Genomic DNA, 22,610 nt, shown 5'->3' with positions numbered 1-22,610 from the left:
TGACTTAATAGACATGAGTTTGGGAAAACTCCTGGAGTTAGTGATGGACAGGGAAGCCTGGCATGCTGCGGTTCATGGGGTCGCAAAGATTCGGACACGACTGAGCATCTGATAAAAAAAAAAAAATAGGCTTAATTTGTGAGAGAAGTTTTACACTCACAGCAAAATTGAGAAAAGTTCAAAGAGATCCCACATACAATCTACACTCACATCCCTGCCCCACCAACAAGCCCAATCTTCTCTACTATCAACAGCCTCCACCAGAGCAGTACATTTGTTGCAAATGATGACCCTATACTGGCACGTCATTATCAATCAAGGACAGGCATAGTCTTTGCCCTTCAAGAGTTTAAGATCTAGTGTGGGAAGCATCCATTAAAACAAGTAATTGCACAAATAATTTAATAAGAAGGTATGGATTGCCTGGCACAGGGCAGGTGTTCCAAACACTTATCCTGCTAATATACATTGAGTAGAATCACCAGACTTAACTAATAAAAATAATGAATGATATTTTACATTAGAGTTTACATTCGCTAGTTTATATTAGGGTTCACTTGCGGTATTATATATTCTGTGGTCTTTGGCAAATGTACAGTGAGTGACATATATCCGCTATTAAATTATCATACAGAACAATTTCACTGGCCTAAAATCCTCTGTGTTCCACCTAATCTCAGCAATCATTGGCTTTTTTTTTTATTCTTTCCATTTTTTGCCTTTTCCAGCATGTCACAGAGTTGGAATCATACAGTATGTAGTATGTAGCCTTTTCAGATTGGCTGCTTTTACTTAGTGATATACATCCAATGTTCCTCCATGTCTTTTCATGGCTTGATAGCTCATTTCTTTTTAGCATTGGGTTATATTCCATTGTCTACATGTCTACATCATAGTTTATTTATCCAATCACCTACTGAAGGACATCTTGATTGCTCGTAAGTTTGGGCAAGTATATATAAGGTGGCAATAAACATCTGAGTGCAAGCTTTGTGTAGGCATAAACTCATTTGTGTGGACATTGCTTATTTTAGTAACTAGCCAGGAGCATGATTGCTGGATCATATGGTAAGAGTAAGTTAAGTTTTGTAAAAAAAAAAACTGTCACACTGTCTTCTAAAGTGGTTGTATCATTTTCACTCTCACCAGCAATGAATGAGAGTTCTTGCTGTTCCCTAGCCACACCACCATTTGGGGGTGTTTTGGATTTGGCCATTCTAATAGGTGTGTAATGGTATCACATTGATTTTTTAATCGACAGTTCCCTAGTGACACATGATGTTGAGCATCTTTTCATATGCTTAAAAACAGTTCAGTTCAGTCATTCTGTTATGTCCAACTCTTTGCAACCCCATGGACTGCAACATGCCAGGCTTCCCTGTCCATCACCAACTCCCGAGCTTGCTCAAACTCATGTCCATCAAGTCGGTGATGCCATCCAACCATCCCATTCTGTCGTCCCCTTCTCCTCCTGCCTTCAATCTTTCGAAGCATCAGGTTATTTTGCAGTGAGTCAGTTCTTTGAATCAGGTGGCCAAAGTATTGGAGTTTCAGCTTCAGCATCAGTCATTCCAATGAATATTCAGGACTGATTTCCTTGAGAATGGACTGGTTGGATCTCCTTGCAGTCCAAGGACTCTCAAGAATCTTCTCCAACACCACATTTCAAAAGCATCAATTCTTTAGCGCTCAGCTTTCTTTATAAACCAGCTCTCACATTCATACATGACTACTGGAAAAACCATAACTTTGACTAGATGGACCTTTGTCAGCAAAGTAATGTCTCTGCTTTTTAATATGCTATTTAGGTTGGTCATAGCTTTTCTTCCAAGGAGCAAGCGTCTTTTAATTTCATGGTGGCAGTCATCATCTGCAGTGATTTTGGAGCCCCCAAAATAAAGTCTCTCACTGTTTCCACTGTTCCCCCATCTATTTGCCATGAGGTAATGGCACCGGATGACATGATCTTAGTTTTCTGAATGTTGAATTTTAAGCCAACTTTTTCACTCTCCTCTTTCACTTTCATCAAGAGACTCTTTAGTTCTTCTTTGCTTTCTGCCATAAGGGTGGTGTCATCTGCAGATCTGAGGTTATTGATATTTCTCCTGGCAATCTTGATTCCAGCCTGTGCTTCATCCAGCCCAGGACTTCACATGATGTACTCTGCGTATAAGTTAAATAAGCAAGGCGACAATATACAGCCTCCTTTCCCAATTTGAAACCAGTCTGTTTTTCCAGGTCCAGTTCTGTTACTTCTTGACCTGCATACAGATTTCTCAGGAGGCAGCTAAGGTGTCTGGCATTCCCATCTCTTCAAGAATTTTCCACAGTTTCCATATATACATACTTGTCATCTTTATATCTTCTTTAATGATATACCTGGTCAAGTCTTTTGCTCATTTGTTAAATCAGATTGCCCATTTTCCTGTTGAGTTATAAGAGTTCTTTCTGTGTGTTGGATAATTTTTCCTCATCCAGTATTTCTAAGGCAACAATTTTTTCCCAGTCTGTGGCTTGTCTTCTCATTCTCTTGACAGTGTCTTTGCAGAGCAGATTTTAATTGTAATGAAGTCTAGTTTATTAATTATTTCTTTCATAGATATTTCCTTTGTATTTAATATTCATCATCATATTTATTGTCACCTAGGTTTTCTACTAGGGTGTCTTCTAGTTTTATAGATTTACATTTAATTCTATAATTCATTTTGAGTTGATTTTGGTAAATGATGTAAGTAAAAGTTAAAGTCACTCAGTCATGTCTGACTCTCTGTGACCCCCATGGACTGTGAAGTCCATGGAATTGTCCAGGCCAGAATACTGGAAGTCTGTGTCTAAATTCATGATTTGTATGTGAATATTCAATTCTTCCAGCATCAATTGTTGAAAAGACTGTTTTCTCTGTTGTACTGCCTTTGTTCCTTTGTCAAAAATTAGTGGACTTTGTGGATTATTTTCTGGGCTCTCTATTCTATTCTACTGATTTCCTTGTCAGTTTCTATGCCAGTCATACACCGTCTTGATTATTGTAGCTTGAGAATAAGTCTTAAGCTTAAGTCAGGTATTATCAGTTCTCTGATACTGTTCTTTGCCTTTAATATTGAATTGGTAGTTCTGGGTCTTTTGCTTCTCGATATAAACTTTAGAATCAATCAGTCAGTATCCACTAAATAAGTTGCTAAGATTTTGATTAGGACCATTTGAATCAATAGACCAAATTATAACAATGTTTAGTCTTCTTTTTCATGAACATGGAATAGCTCTCTATTTATTTTGTACTTATTTAATTTCTCTTATTAGAGTGCTATAGTGTTCTTCATATATATATTGTACATAATTTGTTATGTTTATTCTTAAGTATTCATTTTTAGGTGCTAATGTAAATGGTACTGTGTTTTAAATTCCACTAATTACTGCTGATATGTAGGAAAGTGACTGAATTTTATCTGTTAACCCTGAATCTTGCAACCTTGCCATAATTGCTTATTAGCCTATCCTTTCAAATACTCTACATAGACAATCATGTCACTTGGGACAAAGATGGTTTTAGTTCTTCTTCTCAGTCTGTATATCTTTTATTTCCTTTTTCTCCCTTATTATATTAACTGAGACTTTCAGCACAATGTTAAAAAAAGAAGAGGGAAAAAGAAACATCCTTGCCTTATTCATGATTTTAGGAGGTGAGTTTCTAGTTTCTTCTCTATTAACTATAAGCTAGGCTTCTTGTAGATGTCCTTTACTGAGTTGAGGAATTTCCTTTTTTTATTGCCAAGAATTTTTATCTTAAGTGGGTATTAAATATTGTCAATTTTTTGTACACTTATTGATGTGATTGTTTGATTTTTCTTTAGCTTGTAGATGTGATGCATTACAATACCTGATTTTCAAATTTTGAACCAGCCTTACATACCTGGGGTAAATCCTACTTGGTTGTGATGTATAGTTATTTTATGCACTGTTGGGGTTGGTTAGCTAATTTTGTTGAGGAGATTTGTCTATGTGTTCATGAGCAGTCTTGGTTTGTACCCCTTTCTAGTACTGTCTTTGTGTGGTTTGGTATTAAGTAATGCTGGCCTCATACGAGTTAAGAAGTGTTTCCTCTATTCCAATCTTTTAAAAATGAAAAAAGAATTGGTATCATTTCTTCCTAAATTTTTGGTAAAATTCATATGAATCCCTGTGGGCCTTGTGTTTTCTGTTTCAGAAGTTTATTAGTTATTGATTGGATTCTGTAATAAATTTAAGACTCTTTAGATTGTCTATTTATTATGTGAGTTTTGGCGGGTTATGTTTCTTGAGAAATTGTTTCATTTCATCTAGGTTATTGAATTTGTGGTTTAAAGTCATTCATAGTGTTCCTTTATTATCCTTTTGATGTCCACGGTGTCTGTAGGATTCCTTCTTTTATTTCTGATATTAGTAACTTGTGTCTTCTCTACTTCTTAGTTAGCCTGGAAGGAGGTTTATCAGTTTTATTGATCTTTCAAGGAATCAGCTTTTGGTTTTGTTGGTTTTGTCTATGATATATTGTTTTCAATTTCATTGATTTCTACTCTAATTCTTACTATCTCTTTCTTTTGCTTACTCTGGATTTAATTTGTTCTTCTTTTTATAGTTGCCTACAGCAAAAGCTGGGGCTTCCCAGGTGGTGCTAGTGGTAAAGAACCCACCTGTCAACGCAGGAGACATAAGAGATGCGGGTTTTATCCCTGGCTCAGAAAGATCCCACACGCCAACCCACTCCAGTATTCTTGCCTGGAAAATCCCAAGGATAGTGGGCTATAGTCCATAGAGTCACAAAGAGTCAGACATGACTGAAATGACTTAGCACACACACATACAAGGTGGAAGCTAGACTGTTAAATTTAGATCTTTCTTCTTTTCTAGTATGCATTGAATTCAGTGCTATCAATTTACCTCTAAGCACTGCTTTTGCTGTATCCCACAAATTTTTATAAGTATTTTCATTTTAATTTAATTCAAAGTACTTTTTAATTTCTCTTTAGATTTCTTGTTAGATCCACGTGTTTTTTAGAAGTGTGTAATTCCATCTTCATGTATTTTAGGATTTTACAGCTATCTTTCTGCTGTTTGTTCTATAATTCTTCTATGGTTTGAACAGTCATTGACTGATTTTTATTATTTTAAATTTGTTAAGATGTGTTTTATGTCCCAGAATGAGGTCTGTGTTAGCAAATATTCCATTGTGAGCTTGAGAAAAATGTGTATTCTGCTATAGCTGGATGAAGGAATCTAAAAATGTCAATTATATACAGTTGATTGATGGTACTGTTGTATTCAACCATGTCCTTATTGATTTTCTGCTTGCTGAATCTGTCCGTTTCTAATGGAGAGCTGTTGAAGTCTTCAAATGTAATAGTAGATTCATCTATTTCTCTTTGCAGTTCTATCAGTTTTTACATATATTTTGTTCTATATATTCCAGTCTTTTTTTCTCTTTGCTTTTCAATTCTGAAAAAGTTTTATTGACATACCCTGAGGCTCAAGTTTCTTTTTTCTTCAGCTATATCCATTCTGGTTCAACAGTAAAGAATCAGCCTGGTTCGCAAGAGACATGGGTTCAATCCCTGGGTTGGGAAATCCCCTGGAGAAGGAAATGGCAACCTACTCCAGTATTCTTGCCTGGAGAATCCCATGGACAGAGGACGCTGGCAGGCTAAAGTCCATGGGTTTGCAAAGAGTAAGACATAACTTAACAACAGCAATGTCCATTTTACTAATGAGCCCCCAGAAGCATTTTTCATATCTATTACAGTGTTTTGATCTCTAGGATATTTTTTTATTCTTTTAGAATTCCCATCTCTCCGCCTATATTATATATCTGGTCTTGTATATTATTTACCTTTTCCATTTAGATCTCTAGCATATAAACTATAGTTGCTTTAAATACATGATCTGATGATTCCAACATCCCAGCCATATCTGGGTCTGGTTCTGATCTTTGCTCTGTTTCTTTAAATTGGTTGGTTTTTGTTTGCTTCTATTTCGATTTTTTGCCGTTTAGTGTGCCTTGTAATAGTTTTTTGAAGAGTCGACATGGTGTATGGGTTATAAGGAACTGTAATAAATAGATCCTTAATAATCCAATGGTAAATTGTGACAGGAGGGACAGCATTCTATAGACCTATGAATTGATCTCAGTTTTTTAGCTAGCCTATTTCTCTGGGTTGTGAACTTCAAATTTTGAAGTACTTCATGTTTTTTGGGGGGAGGGGGGGGATTGTTTGTTTTCAACCCCTTTCATGATACAAGATGGCTAGAGCTGGCTGGAGTTGGGGATTTCCTTCCCCCACAGGGACTAGGTTTGGATAATATCCACATTGAGGGCAGGCTTTCTTAAGAAAAACAGAGGGATCTAATATATATTTCAGAATGGTTCCTTTTTTCTCTCTCCCTAACAGAAGCCCAAGAGATTTTTTTTTCCTCTGATATTCACTGTGAGAACCCAGTTGAGCTCCTGATGGTAAAACTCACAAAAGTGTGAGGGCCACCTAATGACTGAGTTGCCTGGAATTTTCACCTCTCAGGCTTGTCCACACTTAGCCTCAGCACTTCATCAATCCCAGTGTAGTTTTCTTATCCCAGTACTGATTCCCACAGAAGTTTCCGCTCCTCTCAGGTGTGGTTCTCTGTATCCACCATCTGTCTCTCCAATTTTAGGGGCAGAAATTGGCCCTGTGACCCCAGTTCTCTGACATATCTAAGAAGGGTTGTTGACTTTTCAGTTTGTTCAATTTTTTATTTGTTGTTATGATGGAGCAATAACTTCTAAACTCCTTATATACTAGACTAGACAACTTTTTAGCAAAATTACCATCAAGGTCATATAAGAGAGAGTATGTATGAGTAACCAGAGCTTGAGACCCAAGTTCAAAACATAGCATCCCCTCTTGTTTGTTAAAAACTGTTGGCAATTTACTCTACCTATCTGACTCTAGGTTCCTCTTATATAAAAAGGGGCATTGATATGTTGTTTTGAGGTTTTATGTATACATAGACGTATATTTTTTCAGTTCAGGATCTGGTGAGTCATAAGTCTTTAATAATTGTTAGTTCCTTTCCCTTTTCCTCTTATCAGTTGCCATAATAAATCGCTTAATCTCCCTGAGGCTATTTCTTCATCTTTCAGATGAGGATAACAATGCCTAAGCTTACCAACTCACAGAACTGTTTTGATAATCAAAGAGCCAATGTATGTCATCATATTTATAAAGAAAGAGGATAAGTTATTAAACAAAGACAAGGCAAGAATATTAGCACCATAATAATAATTATTATTATCATTACAAATATTCAAGGCTGTGGCTGACTCACCTGTCTTTGTGAAGTTTAATACGAAATCATAAAAGTCTTACATGACGATCCAGCCTGAGTAATTTTCCAAACGATTACTTGCTTTAACTTTTTTTTCAGCAATAATCAAAGCTCTTCATCTCCAAGAATTTATAAGACTTATGAAAAGAACGTCTGGTTATCTTTCCTGAATTTCACAGAAATGCACAATAGAGGACTGCAAACAAAAAGCTACAGTTCTCCCTCTTCCCCCACCTCCAAGCAGAGCTGTTGAATCTTACCTTCACAGAAGCCAGTATTTTACCCACCCTCTAGTTCCTGCCAGTGAGGATATTTTGGTGTACTTAAATGTGTAACCATCATAACCAAAGGCATCATTGAACATTCTAAGCCCTGCACAACCGAAAGGCCCAAAGAGACCTCAGAAATTGTTCAGAATCCTTCTCTACCATCCTTATTTTATGGGTATTTCCTCCAAGGCTTCCCATTTTCCAGGATACCCTACTCAATATTTTCACCCCACCAGACTTAAATAATTGACTGGCTGTTCCCAGTACTACAAGATCTAAAGAAAAGGTTATTTTTATCTCACTGCACAAGGACTTCTCACTACTTGAAGAGCTAGAGTATTCTCCTGGAACTCATGCCCTTCGAGCTGTCAAATTAGGTCTTTCTTCAGCATGTTAAACCAAAAGGCCAACAACACAACCAGCAAAGGTGGTCCCTTTACCTGCATCCTTTTCTGCTATTTCAAGTGAAAGAGCTCTGCATTGCCAATGGATACTAAGCATTTGCATAACTACTTATCATTGAACTCTTACTGTTGGTATGTCTTTCTAAAAAGAAAAAAGAAAGCTCTTTTTGCTGGATCTTGCCTAGCCAGCAGTTTTCTTTATAGCGTCGTTCATTACCATCCTCGCATTAATCCTGAGCACTGCAATGCCTCCCTGGGATGAGGTTTCCCTTCCTCTCCATATAGTTTGCTTTTCACTGTAGCTGCTGAGCGGCATAAATCAATACAATGCACACCATAAACACCACAAGTGCTAACCCTGCCAATTGGCTCTCTTTAATTGGTTTCAGCTAAAAACCTGTAAACCTATTTGAAGTGAAAAGGCAGACAAATCAAAGGCAAGATGGATGACCTGAAACCCTCGCTGGGCCAAGGGTTGCGAGCTCCAACATGGTATTTTTCATCTCTGTCATGGGTTTTTTCCATTTCTCTCTGGATCCTTTCTACTTCCCAGGTATTATTCATCAGCTGCCTCCACATTTATAATTATGGGAAGGAAAGCATAAATACTCCAGAGGCTGGATGGTGCATTTTAGAAATTGTACTAATGGAGAAAGCAACTTGGATAGAATAAATACTCCCCACAATAAGTGCTCTATTGACAGTTTTTCATAGTTGCCCTCTTTACAAGTAAACTTAAGCCCTGATGAATTCTCCCTCAAATGTCACACACAAATGACAGATTTGCTGGACATTTGTATCACCAGGCTGACTTTTACAATCCTATGGCTTTGTTTATTCAAAATGCATTTACTTTTCGATTTGCATTGCTGCAGGGAGAGCCCATGGTTCAGATATTTGTCCATTTGTTTATCTACAGTGACAACAGTGCCGGGGGTACAGCTCAGTTTCCAAAAACCTATCATTCAGCTGAGGCTGAGGAGATTGGATGAAGCTATTTCACCTGAGGGGTTCTAGGTCAAAGGCCTCCAGGAATGGCCTGTTCACTAAACTGGTCCTGAGTTGATGACAGTCCACTTTCTTCCCCTGGCCTGAGGTGAATCCTCTAGTCAAGCCAATTAGATAGTCCGTGATCAAAGCCACTGAGCCAGGGACCTTTTTCCAGAAGGTTCCAAATCTTGTCAAGCATGCAGTGGTATTTGAAAAAGTGAGCTCATGTGTTCAACAAATGATAATTTAAAATATGTGTTAAAGTAGCCACAGAGAAAGCCCCTAAGTAGAAACAAACCAAGACTGACACTCACTGAAGTGCTTGTCAAACAGTAAGACATGTGCATGCATGCGCACACACACACACACACACACACACATACACAACTTTGGAGAAAAGAAGCTTTCACTGGGCATGTTTCATAAACAGAGAATTTCTTAGGCAGTTACCACATCTAAATTAGCATTTCAATAACACAATCGTTTCATCACACTCTTGAAACCACTTTTATCTTTCATTTTATTTAAATAGGGCAGCGGCCAAATTTTATGAGAGGCTAGATGCTAAGGCAGCCCCAAACTTGATTCATAAATCTTCCACCCAATTCAGGGAGTACAAATGCAGTCGTCTGGCATGTTCATTCAGATCTTTCTTTAGTGTTATTTTATGGTTCTCATTAGCAGCCCCCAAAATTCTCCTGGCATAGTTTTCAGGGTTCACTGTGAGGCTGAATTTCTAGTCACACCCTCAGGATAAGGCTGATGGTATTAATATAAGGTTACATATATTACATCTCTCCCACCCAAAGTTTACATGCATGTAGAAGGAAGATCCCTATTAGAGTACTTTAAAGCCAAACCAGCCATCAAGACCTGGCCTTTGATCAGAGATTCAGAATAGGATGCTCAGAACATCTCATTATAACAAGTGCAGGTCAAGGTCAAGTTTTCTGAAGCACAGAGCCCACTCCTCTTGTTTTGGATTGAAATCATCAAGAATATTTATTTTCTTCAGTTTTTACCTCCTATGATGGCACAACACTTCCCCCCATACACACTTACCTCCCTCTTTAGGTGACCCAGGCACAACTTCATTTATTGAAGGCATTAAGTTTCCCTGTTTTATTTCATTTTTAAACAACTGAGATTTTTTTCTTTTTTCTGCACAACACAGCATGTGGGGTCTTAGTTCCCTGACCAGGGATGGAAGTGCTGAGTCTTAAACACTGGACCACCAGGAGAGTCCCAGTTTCCCCATTTTTAAATGACTTTAAGAAGCTGTTTCAAAGCCAGTGATCACGGAAGATGTCATAATACCGACGTGCTATTCATTATAAAGTTTTTCCCAGCCTGTGTGTTTGCTACTATGTAGAAGAGATTGAGGGGAGATGAGGGTGCAGTTGGGAAAGACCCTGATGCTGGGAAAGATTGAGGGCAGGCGGAGAAGGGGACGACAGAAGATGAGATGATTGGATGGCATCACCGACTCAAAGGACATGAGTTTGGATGGACAGGGAGGCCTGGCGTGCCGCAATTCATGGCATCGCAAATAGTCAGACACGACTGAGTGACTGAACTGAACTGAACTATCCAGCAATAAACAGTTGAAAAGAGTTGGAAGGTGCTTTCTTTTGCAGCCTGTATTACAAGTTTACTGGGAGTGAAAAAAAAAAATCACCTCATCATTCCTGTTTCTGTGAGTTGAGCTATTTAAAAGGCAGCAGAAGGGGACACAACAATTTTCCACAGATAAGCCTGCCTAGATGGTCAGAGAACTATCAATTTACTTTAGTTTGTTCACAAACACAGAGAAATAGTGAGATTTCTCAGCACAGAATTCCTTTTCTAACTTTCTCTTTCCCTAACATCCCTACCTCCACCTGAAAACACACACACACAATTGTCTGGGTTTTGGCAAACGCTCTGTTGACAATCCTTATCTAATTGTAGGCTCATTAGAAGGAGATGTTGAAAGTGGAATTCTTCTGATCTACCATTCGGCTTTTTCTTTTTCTTTTTTTCTTTCCATGGCTCATTTCATGTTTAATCTTTAAAGTGAAGATAAATCTCTACAGGAAAAGCAAAATATCCCTTTAATACCAGTGTCTACATAGCTTAACCTTTCCCTAAAAAGATTTTTCATTTCGTTCAATAGCTTAAATATGAATGCCCATTGAAAGAAGCTAAATGCAAGATTGCAAAAAGTAGAGTGACTGTGCCAACTTCTAGCTCTAAGACAGGTTTCACTCTCCCAGGGTCACCATGTTACTGAATTAGTCTGCTCCAATGCAGTGAGCTGGGGGTATGTGTTCAGAGTGTGAGGTGTATTGAGAGTGTAAGGGGGCTGTTTTGCTGGCAACAGTTCCCATTTATGTTCACTGTTCCTATAACCACCCAGAATCAAAATGAGGTCCTCATAATACAGTTAGAGAAAAGATACTGATTCACTTTGCAGTACAATAGAAACTAAGACACAAAGAAGGCAACGGCACCCCACTCCAGTACTCTTTTGCCTGGAAAACCACATGAATGGAGGAGCCTGGCAGGCTTCAGTCCACAGGGTTGCTAAGAGTCCGACACAACTGAGCAAATTCACTTTCACTTTTCACTTTCGTGCATTAGAGAAGGAAATGGCACCCCACGCTAGTGTTCTTGCCTGGAGAATCCCAGGAATGGGGAGCCTGGTGGGCTGCCATCTATGGGGTCACGCAGAATCGGACATGACTGAAGCAACTTAGCAGCAGCAGAAACGAAGACAACATTGTTTCAATTATATGCCAAAAAAACTTTTTTAAAAAGAAGAATTTCAGAATGAAAGACCATTATAAAAAGACTAAAAAACTACTGATGTTTCATACTTCCAAAGACGACTGGAAACACCTTTCTATCTCCTAACACTAATGCGTTGTAGCCAAGTAGCCCCTTAAAGTTCTAGGGGGTTCTGTTTCTCTTGATTACATGAGTTGTCTGGGGAAAATCAGCCTATCCACCTTTCCTTCTGATTTCATCAGTCTGTTCCTACCTAGATTTTATCTAGAACTAGATGTCAAAGAGAAAGTGTCTTGACCACATTTTCTCTCCAGTCTAACTGGTAATTCTGAGCCAAATGTCCCCACCAACCAAATGCAATGGAAGATTTGACACAGCTGTATTATTCTAGACATCTGCCCCTCCCTTGTCTTCTTTTTGAATGCCAACCTAAAGCACATTTTTGTCTTATAATAAGAATTCTGCAGCAAAAATGAGATGGGCTAAAATTCTAGACAACATTCTACAATGGCTTCCAAAATAAATGCATCAACATTTTTATTTAGCCCCACCTGCAAGAAAAGTCTATGGTCAGCGTTCAGGCTCAATAATATAAAAATGAAAATTATTAGCTGGGAAATAGGTTTCAGGATCAGGTCTACAGAGGATAACTTTAAACAACAGAAAAATCCCTCTTGGATACAGAGTCTTTAGAATCCCTTATAAGCATGCTATATTTGGAATTTATGTATTAACTCCATTCCCCCTTTGACTCACACACATTCTTCTAAATCAAATGGCTTTCAAATGCAAACTCCACCACATAAACTATGGAAATCTACTCTTCATCAGCTTTTCCCAACTGAGGTTCTTTAAGAGAATTTAGCCCCACAAAACATGATTCCACGGATTCTTCTCTCAATTTTCCCAAAGAAGATACTTAGCTAATACTACTCTAGAATGAAGAGGAAACAAGTTGACTCATTAACATACAATAGATGTCTTAGGACTTAATTCTCTAGCAAATCTTGGAGAAGTTCTGCTGGTTTTTTTAAAAGCATAGAAATGTGATCACAAACTAATCTGCATAATGCAATGGCACCCCACTCCAGTACTCTTGCCTGGAAAATCCCATGGATGGAGGAGCCTGGTGGGCTTCAGTCCATGAGGTCGCTAAGAGTCGGACTCGACTGAGCGACTTCCCTTTCCCTTTTCACTTTCATGCATTGGAGAAGGAAATGGCAACCCACTCCAGTGATCTTGCCTGGAGAATCCCAGGGACGGGGGAGTCTGGTGGGCTGCTGTCTATGGGGTCGCACAGAGTTGGACACGACTGAAGCGACTTAGCAGCAGCAGCAGCCAGTTTCTCTGTCCCCAAATACTCCTAACACACTACTGCTGTGACAACAAGTCCTGCTACTTGTAAGATGAGAAGGGTCTCCATATGCCAACCAGTCTCTATACTAAATCCTTAAAACTCATCTGCTCATTGAAACAACACAACAGGAATATGATGCGGGTATTATTACTATTAACCGTTTGACAACTGAGGAGTCGCTGGTTAGAGGGGATAACTGGCAAAATCGATTTTGAACCTAGAGCCTATCTGACTGAAAAATGCCAGGAGAAAAAGAAATCCATTTAGCTGTGACAAATGCCGTGGGGGCTAGAGTTAGGAAGCTGTCAGACGGAGGGCCTCCACTCACCTGCCGGACCAAGCAGGAGGTGGAGGAACGGCAAGATGCAGGAAGGATTGGTTGACAACCACAGCCAAATAGGTTGGGTCACCAAAGAAGAAAAATGGCCAGGAAGAGGACTGGGACCCCAAAGCCAGAAATAAGGGGAATCAAACCAGGCACCAGACTACAGTGAAATAGCTGTTGCAAGTCAGGGCTCTAGGACAATAGTTCAAGTCAAAAGCAAAAGAGCATTTTTAAATGGTAAGTAGATTCAATTTCTTTTTTTAAAGAAAGTATAAGGGTTTGAACAACCTCTTTCTCTCATTTCCCTCCACTGCCTACCTCCACCTCTTTTTGGTTCCCAAGAGATAGTGTCTTTAACATGACTCACTATTAAGGATAGTGTCCTTAATATGTGTCAAGAAGGAAGTCAGTCCAAAAAATTGGAAGCAGCTAATGGTCGAGCACCGAAGAATTGATGCGTTTGAACTGTGGTGTTGGAGAAGACTCTTGAGAGTCCCTTGGACTGCAAGGAGATCCAACCTGTCCATTCTGAAGGAGATCAGCCCTGGGATTTCTTTGGAAGGAATGATGCTAAAGCTGAAGCTCCAGTACTTTGGCCACCTCATGCGAAGAGTTGACTCATTGGAAAAGACTCTGATGCTGGGAGTGATTGGGGGCAGGAGGAGAAGGGGAAGACCGAGGATGAGATGGCTGGATGGCATCACGGACTCGATGGACGTGAGTCTGAGCAAACTCTGGAAGATGGTGATGGACAGGGAGGCTTGGCGTGCTGTGATTCGTGGGGTCACAAAGAGTCGGACACGACTGAACGACTGAACTGAACTGAATGGTTGACTGAGAACAGCCTGGAGCTGAAAGCAACTTTAACAATAAAGTTCATGGCAACAAACCCAATGGCTTCCCTTCATGTCTAACTGAATCTCTGGTGTCAGGTTCCTCGCCCCAGTCCTGATATGAGCCTATTTCTAAGATTAAAAAAAATACAGAAATCAACTAATTTCTAAGAAGAATAAAGCGTGTCGATGTTCTGAAAGTCAAAATCTAATGCTCTGCAAGGAAACGTCCAGGTGAAACATCTCCTGTGCCCCACTTTGTAATGATTGCCATGAAAGACGAATCACTTTGATGACGACAGACTCACTAACTTAAAGTTTTTCTCAGTGTTGGACTTAGCAGTGTCGAATATTCAGGATATCATCTTTTTCTTCTCATATTTCATTCAATGTAAGTCTTCATAGATTATAATATGTGCCACTGTTTTGTGTACCAATAACAAGAGCTACTGTTTCAACAATAACCAACTACTCTTTGTAGGAGGTATCTGGTCCTAAAGTTGCTAAAACATGGGAGGGTAGGCCTCAGAGACAATGGAATATGGCAATTCTTTGTCCACATAGCCCCCGGGAGCTTGAGGACTGCTATGGTAAATCAAACATCTGCCTATTGCTGACTAGGGTAGCCTCACCAAGGCACCTGACCCCACCATTGCTTCTTCCTGCTTGAATTAGCCTCTCATCCCACTGAGAGCTGAGGACTAGGGTCCAGGGTCCTTGACTATTCCTGCAAGAGCCTAGTCCAAGTCCAGCAACACAGGACACACACCATCATAGGCATTCACAGTTGGTGAAGCATGTTTACATCCAGATATAAAGCAGCCATGTTCCTTGTGCTACCTGACACCTGTCGCACTCCTGAGATAAGCAAGGCAGAGATTATTACCCCTGCTTTCCACAAAACACAGGTATAACCAGATGAAATATCTTCACCTGCCCAAGGACACACCATGAGCAAGTGATGTTCCTGGGAGGAGAGCTCAAAGTTTCTAACTCCCAGAGCAAGACTGGTCCTTTTTTTCTGTTGCCTTTCTCTGTTCCCAAAGCAAATGCCAAGTCTAAAGTTCTCATCTGGTGTTTCACACCCATCTGGAGACCAAGGTGCACCAGGAGCACCCGAGATTAATCTCCAGGACCTGGCCCCTGTGTGGCTGCCCAGGGCATCTCAGGACCACAACTTTGGGATGTCCGTCTTGCTTCTCCATGGACCCTGCCTTCCTCCACCAAAGTGTTCTGCCGTATAGTCCAGGAGGCAAGGGAAGTCACAATCACAAATTTGGGATTTGTATAGTACTTTCTGAAATATATATTATATAAAGATTATATTTTACTTATGTTATAAGGAAAACAAATCCCAAATCCTAGAATACTTGATTTCTCCTTATTGAGATATAGAATCAATGGCAATACCACAAAAACAAATGGATTTCATGGCCCCATAGAGGCTTTTTTCTGTGGAAGGGGAAACAAACAGTTAAAACACATCATAGTTTCACTGTCCTTTCCTTATGCAAAAGGGGAGCTTTACCAGCAGAATCAGACCATCCAACTTATGAAGATCAAGAGCAGAGGAGAAATTTCAGGGGGTGATTCTCTCTTGAGTCAAATTCTTTTTCTGCATCACGCTCCCCCTACCCGACACACACACAGTCTTGTTTCATGGTTTTTTTTTCAGAACATAAAGAAATACACTTCCTTTTCCATTAAGTAATAAAATAGACTGTAGAATTGCACAATTCCACAGACCCAAGGGACATTAAAGCAGGCTCATCAAGCACCATCCATGTGGAAAGGTATGAATATATTTTTACCTGGCACAGACAGAGTTCCTTTGTAGTTGCCCCAGCACCCTTGCTCACATGCACTCCTTCCCAAAACACACAAGAGGGAGGGAAAGGGGAAAGAGAGAGAGAGGGTGAGAATTGTATGGAAGATCAGAGGAAATGATACACTTGTAATATCTGCAAAGAGCCCAGCATGAAACAGCATGCAGAATTCTTAGTAATGCAGCTTCTATTTTTTGTTTTGTTGTGTCTTGTTTCATTTTCACTTGTTACGTGAATTTTTAAATAACTTGAATTTTGTTGCTGCAGGCTAGATTTGGAATCACTTTCTCTTCTATTATTTGAGAATGATCAGTTATTTTCTCTCTACGCGAATTCTGTATTTTTTTCTATTTTGGCCCCAAAGCGCCAAAATGTTATGTTTAGGAAGGACCTGTTGAGGCTTCTTTGTTGAAGCCAAAGAAAGATAAAAACCATGAATTCCATCACAAAGCCCACTAATTGTCAGACTTTTGTTGAAGACGCTAATTAAATCCCGTAGGAAAAGAACACCAAGCGGTGGAAATAGAGAAATCAGTCATTTAAATAACTCTGCTAAGAGCTTAAAATAGATACCAAAAAACATCTGAAAAGTTTGGTTTTGGTTTTTTGGGGTTTTTTTCAGGCTAAAAGAAGAAAAATTAGGAACAGAGAAACGTTGGGCTAGATAATAATATTCTAAGCATCTGAAAGGTAGCATCTATAAAAACTTTATGAGATGCGCTAAATTCATTCCAGACAAAAATCTTCATCGACTGGCTGCCTATTAGATTGCCTTTATTGTCTTTCTTTCTTTATAGAGCTGTCATTGGAAGATTCCTCCTGCTCAGCCAATCATGGAAGATTCCCAAAAGTCCCTAGAGAATAAAGAGATTGGTCCATCAACATAATCCTGCACACAGAAACCCCTCCTCCAGTTCTACTGAGAGCAGCTGCACCTCAAACAAGTGTCTTTTATAAGATGCCCTTCAATGGAACAAGTGAAAAATCCCTCCAAACATAAAACACATTTCTCACAGAGGAAAAAGTACTCAGTTTGAGCCATAAAACCCTCACAGGGCTGAAAATATCTTTCTCACAGATGTGAATAGGAAAAGAGATCTCAAAATTGTATTCCTCACAATTTAGGTGTCCTAAGGTTAAACAGGTCAACTCACAAATTTTGTATTTGTGCCCCGACACCACGCACAAAGTTTCCAGGTCCAGGCCCTGGCTTCAAAGTCAAGCTCCATTCAGAACCAATCAAAGAGACTCGTCTCTTAGCCTCTCCCTGACCTTGGGCATGGTCTTTCGAGACTGGCTTGGGGGTGTGTCAAGATGTGTGAAAGGAGATCTGGCTCAAAGGGACTTCCTGGATTTCATTTCCCTCCTGCCTTGTCCAAAAGCAAAGCTCTCCCTAGATGCTGCGTGAATGGATGAAACACATGCACGCTTAGTCATGTCTGACTCTTTGTAGACTGCCAGGCTCTACTGCCTATGGGATTATCCCAGGCAAGAATCCTGGTGTGGTTAGCTATTTCTGCCTCCAGGGGATCTTCCCAATCCAGGGATTAAACTCATGTCTCCTGTGGCTCCTGCATTGGCGGGTGGATTCTTGACCACTGAGCCACTCGGGAAGCCAGGATAGTAGGAAATTAGGGATCAAACCCAGGCCCCCTGCATTGGGAGCACAGTGTCTTAGCCACAGGACCACCAGGGAAGTCCCATGACATGAAAGTATCAGTCAGTCGCTCAGTCCTGTTGTGACCATGTGGGCTGTAGCCTGCTAGGCTCGTCTGTCCATGGAATTCTCCAGTCAAGAATACTAGAGTGGGTAGCCATTCCCTTCTCCAGGGGAATCTTCCCAACCCAGGAATTGAACCCAGGTCTTCTGTATTGCAGACAGATTCTTCACCATCTAAGCCACCAGGGAAGTTCAGTGCAGATGTTATATGATTGATCCCAAATGGGTACAATGGCAATTTTGGCAAAGTTCCTTGTGACCTGGGTCTTCTCCATCTTTCCTTCCTCCTGCAAATAAGTTTCTTGTATGGTTAGCAATGTGAGGCATCCAGAGTGGACCTCACCCTCTAGCCCCATCTCATCCATCTCTAAAAGGTCCCATTCTCTCTTTCTTCCGCTTACTTCAAGGAAGAGAGCCCCTCCTCCTATCAGAGACTGATGCTTGCACAGGAGATTTAGCCACAGAAGGCACCTTGCTCCAGCAACAGTACCTCTCTCACCTGCACCATGAACTTTTCTGTCTTTGTGAGCACTTTCCCTTCTACATATAATATAAATCCACTTATGATACAAATTTCTCCCCTTGTAACACTTTTTTTTTAATTCCCTAAGGTTGTACCCCTATAAGAAGCTATCATCCTGCTCACCAGTGCCTCTGCAGCTTCTTGGGAAAGAGTCTGCCCCACAGCAATCTAGCTTCCATTTCCCCTCGATCACAGAGGTCCTCACCCAGGTCAGTAACAGCCTTATTTACGGCATTCATAGAAATCTTTCTTCGTCCTTTTAGCTGCCTCCTCTGTGAACTTTGACACTTTCCCCTTCCTTCCTTTTGGAAATGCTCTCCTCTTAGTCCAGACCTCCTCTCCTATTTATCCTTCTGTTTCTCTGACTGCTTGTGCCCAGCTCCTGTATCTGCCTCTTCCGCACAGCACTTTCATGGGCATGTGATACCTTGCAGGTTCATTCATCTCTCCTTCCTTCCTGGCTCCCTCCTCTGTGTCTGGCTTCCACAGTGATTGACAGGATGGCATTTACCATCTATAACTTTACCATTCCCCACCAGTCTCTACCATATCTTTGTTGATACCTGGAAAAAAATTTCCCCAAGAGACATAGATTCCATTTAACTTTAAAGTTTGAAATATAGGTAATCCTTGGAGAAGTGAAATACCTGCAAGTTCCTTCCTAAGTGAGCATTTTGATGGGAGAAGAGGAGAGGCAACTCAGATATTCTCTATCACTCGATTTTTCACTTATCAAGGGGGATAAAAATAATTGCCCTTCCTACAGCAGTCATAATAGAGTTGAAAGTGCTGTGAGAATGTAAAAACTGAAATATTATTACTAACTGACATGAAAACAACTGGTTTTTATTTGGGAGAAGCTTTATATCTCTCGCATTCCCACTATTTTCTGAGGCTTAACCCAATTTTGATTTGAATACCACTCAAAGTTTGTCCCAACATCTGCCTTTGAAAAGCTTGTGAGTCTTCCCTTCCTGACCCTGAACTCACTAGCAAACTGAGTCTCAGGAGAGATGGGAAGGAGACTATGAAAACATAGAAGAGGCAGGAACGTGGAAATTCCTACATTAAAAAGGCCTCAAAATTTATTTTGTATCCCATCAGTATTATTAGGGTAGAAAGCATCCATCCAAGAGAAGGCCCCTATGTCTTAATATTGTTTATAGTTCTGTGTAGTGTCTAATATCCAATACAAAATAAATTGTGTGCTTGCAGTGAACACATGCACAACTTCTCAGAATTTGGGATGAGAATGCTTGAATTCTTTGGGATGTAGATGTCTGAGTATAAATTAAGAGACTGGCAGTCATTGTCACCTCCTTGTTTTAAAATTACTATTGAAAACTGACTGATGAAATTCATCAAATCTGATTCATTCTTTTTACCTTTGAAATTAGGTGTGTCCAGGTGACTTGCTTTGGTCAATGAAATATGAGTAAAAATGAAAAGTGACACCTTTTGAACTGAAGTTGTAAACACCTTTGTGCAATTTGTGGTTTTCTGCCATTACCATTGGCAATGTTGCAGAAAAGATGTTCATTAGCCTGGATCCTGAGGTTGGGATAATGCAGAGAAGCACCCTACAGTTTTCACACCCCATCTCTAAAGACTAGAAGCCATCCAGACTTATTTTTTTTACAAAGTATATCTGGATCTCTGCTGAACACTGCTGCTGCTGCTGCTGCTAAGTTGCTTCAGTTGTGTCCGACTCTGTGCAACCCTGTAGATGGAAGCCCACCAGGCTCCCCTATCCCCGGGATTCTCCAGGCAAGAACGCTGGAGTGGGTTGCCGTTTCCTTCTCCAATGCATGAAAGTGAAAAGTGAAAGGGAAGTCGCTCAGTCGTGTCCGACTCTTAGCGATCCTATGGACTACAGCCCACCAGGCTCCTCCATCCATGGGATTTTCCAGGCAAGAGTACTGAAGTGGGGTGCCATTGCCATCTCTGCTACTGAACACTACACTTTCATAAATCCAGCATCTTAAATCCTACCCAATTAAGTCTCTCACTAAATTTGTGTCCTTATCTCCCAACACACTCCAACATGAAACAATCTAATGAAGAGAGGTACATTCATTTTCTATTTGCTGTGTTTCTAATTTACCACATATTGAACTGCTTGAGACGATAACAGTACTGGCATTGGTCAAGTCTGTAGTCTTATAACAGGATTTGGGTCCTCATCCAAGTTCATCTACAGTGTCAACAGAATTCCATTTTTTGTGACTATAAGACTGAGACCCTCAGTTCCTGAAGGTCACACTCTGCCTTGGACAGTTCACACTGTGTGATTTCTTCCAGGCAAGTAGAAAAGTCTGTTTCCTCTAAAGGCCCACTTAATGAGGTCAGGACCACCCAGAATAATCTTTCTTTTGCTTAACTCACAGTCAGCTGATGAGGGACCTTAACTGCATCTGAAAATTCCCTTCAATTTTGCAAATAATATAATTGCAGAAGTGACATTCCATCATATCACAGCTCCTGGCCACACTAAAGTGGAGTGGATTATGTAAAAGTGAGTGTTTGGGGGGTCCTCTTGGAATCCTGCCTACCATAGGAGGCAACTCTATGTCCACATACCAGCTCTAGCTTCTCTTGTAGCTTTACTTATATCACACCTTCATAACTTTGAACCCTTTTCTGTCCTGAATTTTGGTCCAAAATTTTTCTGTTCTTTACCCTAACACAGCCATCTCGTCTCTAAAGCCTGTATGAACATTGAACAGTTGTGGTGGACTGGCCATCCTGACATCTAGTTCAAGACTGTGTTTCTTTTATCTTTAGGTGGACACTGGACATGTACCATCTGAAAGGAAGCAGAAGGCCAAGGGACTGTCTAAAATTTTGTACAGTGGTAGGGGAAAACCTTTCCTCATTGAGTAGGTTTAAAGGGAAACATCAGGACAAAAACAAAGTTGCCTTTAGGATTCTGCACCATCATCCCTGTTCATTCTTGTACTAGATCCTGTCCAACACACCTGTCTCTTCATGTGGCTGTGAGCTCTTTTAGGAGGCTGCTTGTTGATTTTAAAGTTCAAAGTCATGGATTACTATCAGTCTTGTCAGTTTCATGAAAAACCAAGATGTGGTATTTCTTGTCTCCACAGGGAATACAGAAGCAGAGGAGATTTCAGCTACTACACAAACATAGACAGAGACACATGTAGGCAGGCACACACACACACACACACACACGCACACACACACCCTCAGGTCTTCTTGAAAGTGTGCAGCATGATCTCCAGAACACCACGTGTGCAACCATCTTATTTCTCAAGCAGACAACCTCCTGATCGTGAATTAAAGACTTCAACTGGGCCTTTTCCCAGTTCCTCAGCTCTGATAAGGGGTGGAAACATGAATTTCAGAGGAAGGAGATTAAAAGAGAGGTCAAAGTGAGGACCAGAGATTTTATGCAAATATGATGCAAATTGGGAGAAAGCAATCTAGTTTAGCTCTCTCAATGTTTTTCAGATGTTTGGGGGATGAAAGGGGACAGTGGGTGTCTCAAATGACAGATATAAAGAAAGTTCACTCCTGCAAGTAATTCAATTGAAGAAATATATAATAGGCTACTTCTGTACTCACTAACAGATAATTTAAGGGGAAAAGTAAATATGTGGTTAAAAATATCACAAAGGCAACACACAGAACTGACTTTATATGTACATTTCACATATATGTATAAAATATGTTTTTTATATATATAAATATTTACATTTATTTTTTAATTCATTTTCTATGACCCCTCCCCTACTCTCATCCCCACCTCAATAAAAGGAAAAATCAACTAGTAAAATCAAATATTATTCCTAAAATGTCAATTCGTGTTTCCAATTATGTATCCAGTCAAGACCTCTGTTCTACTTTTATACATTTATTTGGTGTTTGGGGCCAGGACTCCCCAGCCACTTCAGCTCACTACAATGAACTGACATCTGTGACATTTAGCATAAGAAATAAACTCAAATGACTCTTTTATTAAATGACACTCCGCAAGGCATCGCCCACTGTCAAGAAGGCAGAAAGTGACATACTCCCCTGAATGCCCTTATGCAGGGCCAGCCTTAAGCGGAACCAGCTCTCAGGAAGTTTATATCACTGGTATGGCTCTAGATGACCAGGCCTGCTGGTTTCATCATATACCGCTGGATTGAGAAATCAGAGCTGGATACACTGAAAGACTGAGAGGAGGAGAGGGGCCAAGGAGCAGATCTATTTGTTTTGTGAATTATCAGCACATTTCCTTAGGGGGCAGCTGA

The sequence above is a fragment of the Capra hircus genome, chromosome 11 (assembly GCF_001704415.2).
Source record: "Capra hircus breed San Clemente chromosome 11, ASM170441v1, whole genome shotgun sequence".
NCBI classification, from domain to species: Eukaryota; Metazoa; Chordata; class Mammalia; order Artiodactyla; family Bovidae; genus Capra; species Capra hircus.
The sequence above is the reverse complement of the archived record's forward strand: the minus strand, read 5'-3'. Positions refer to the sequence as shown.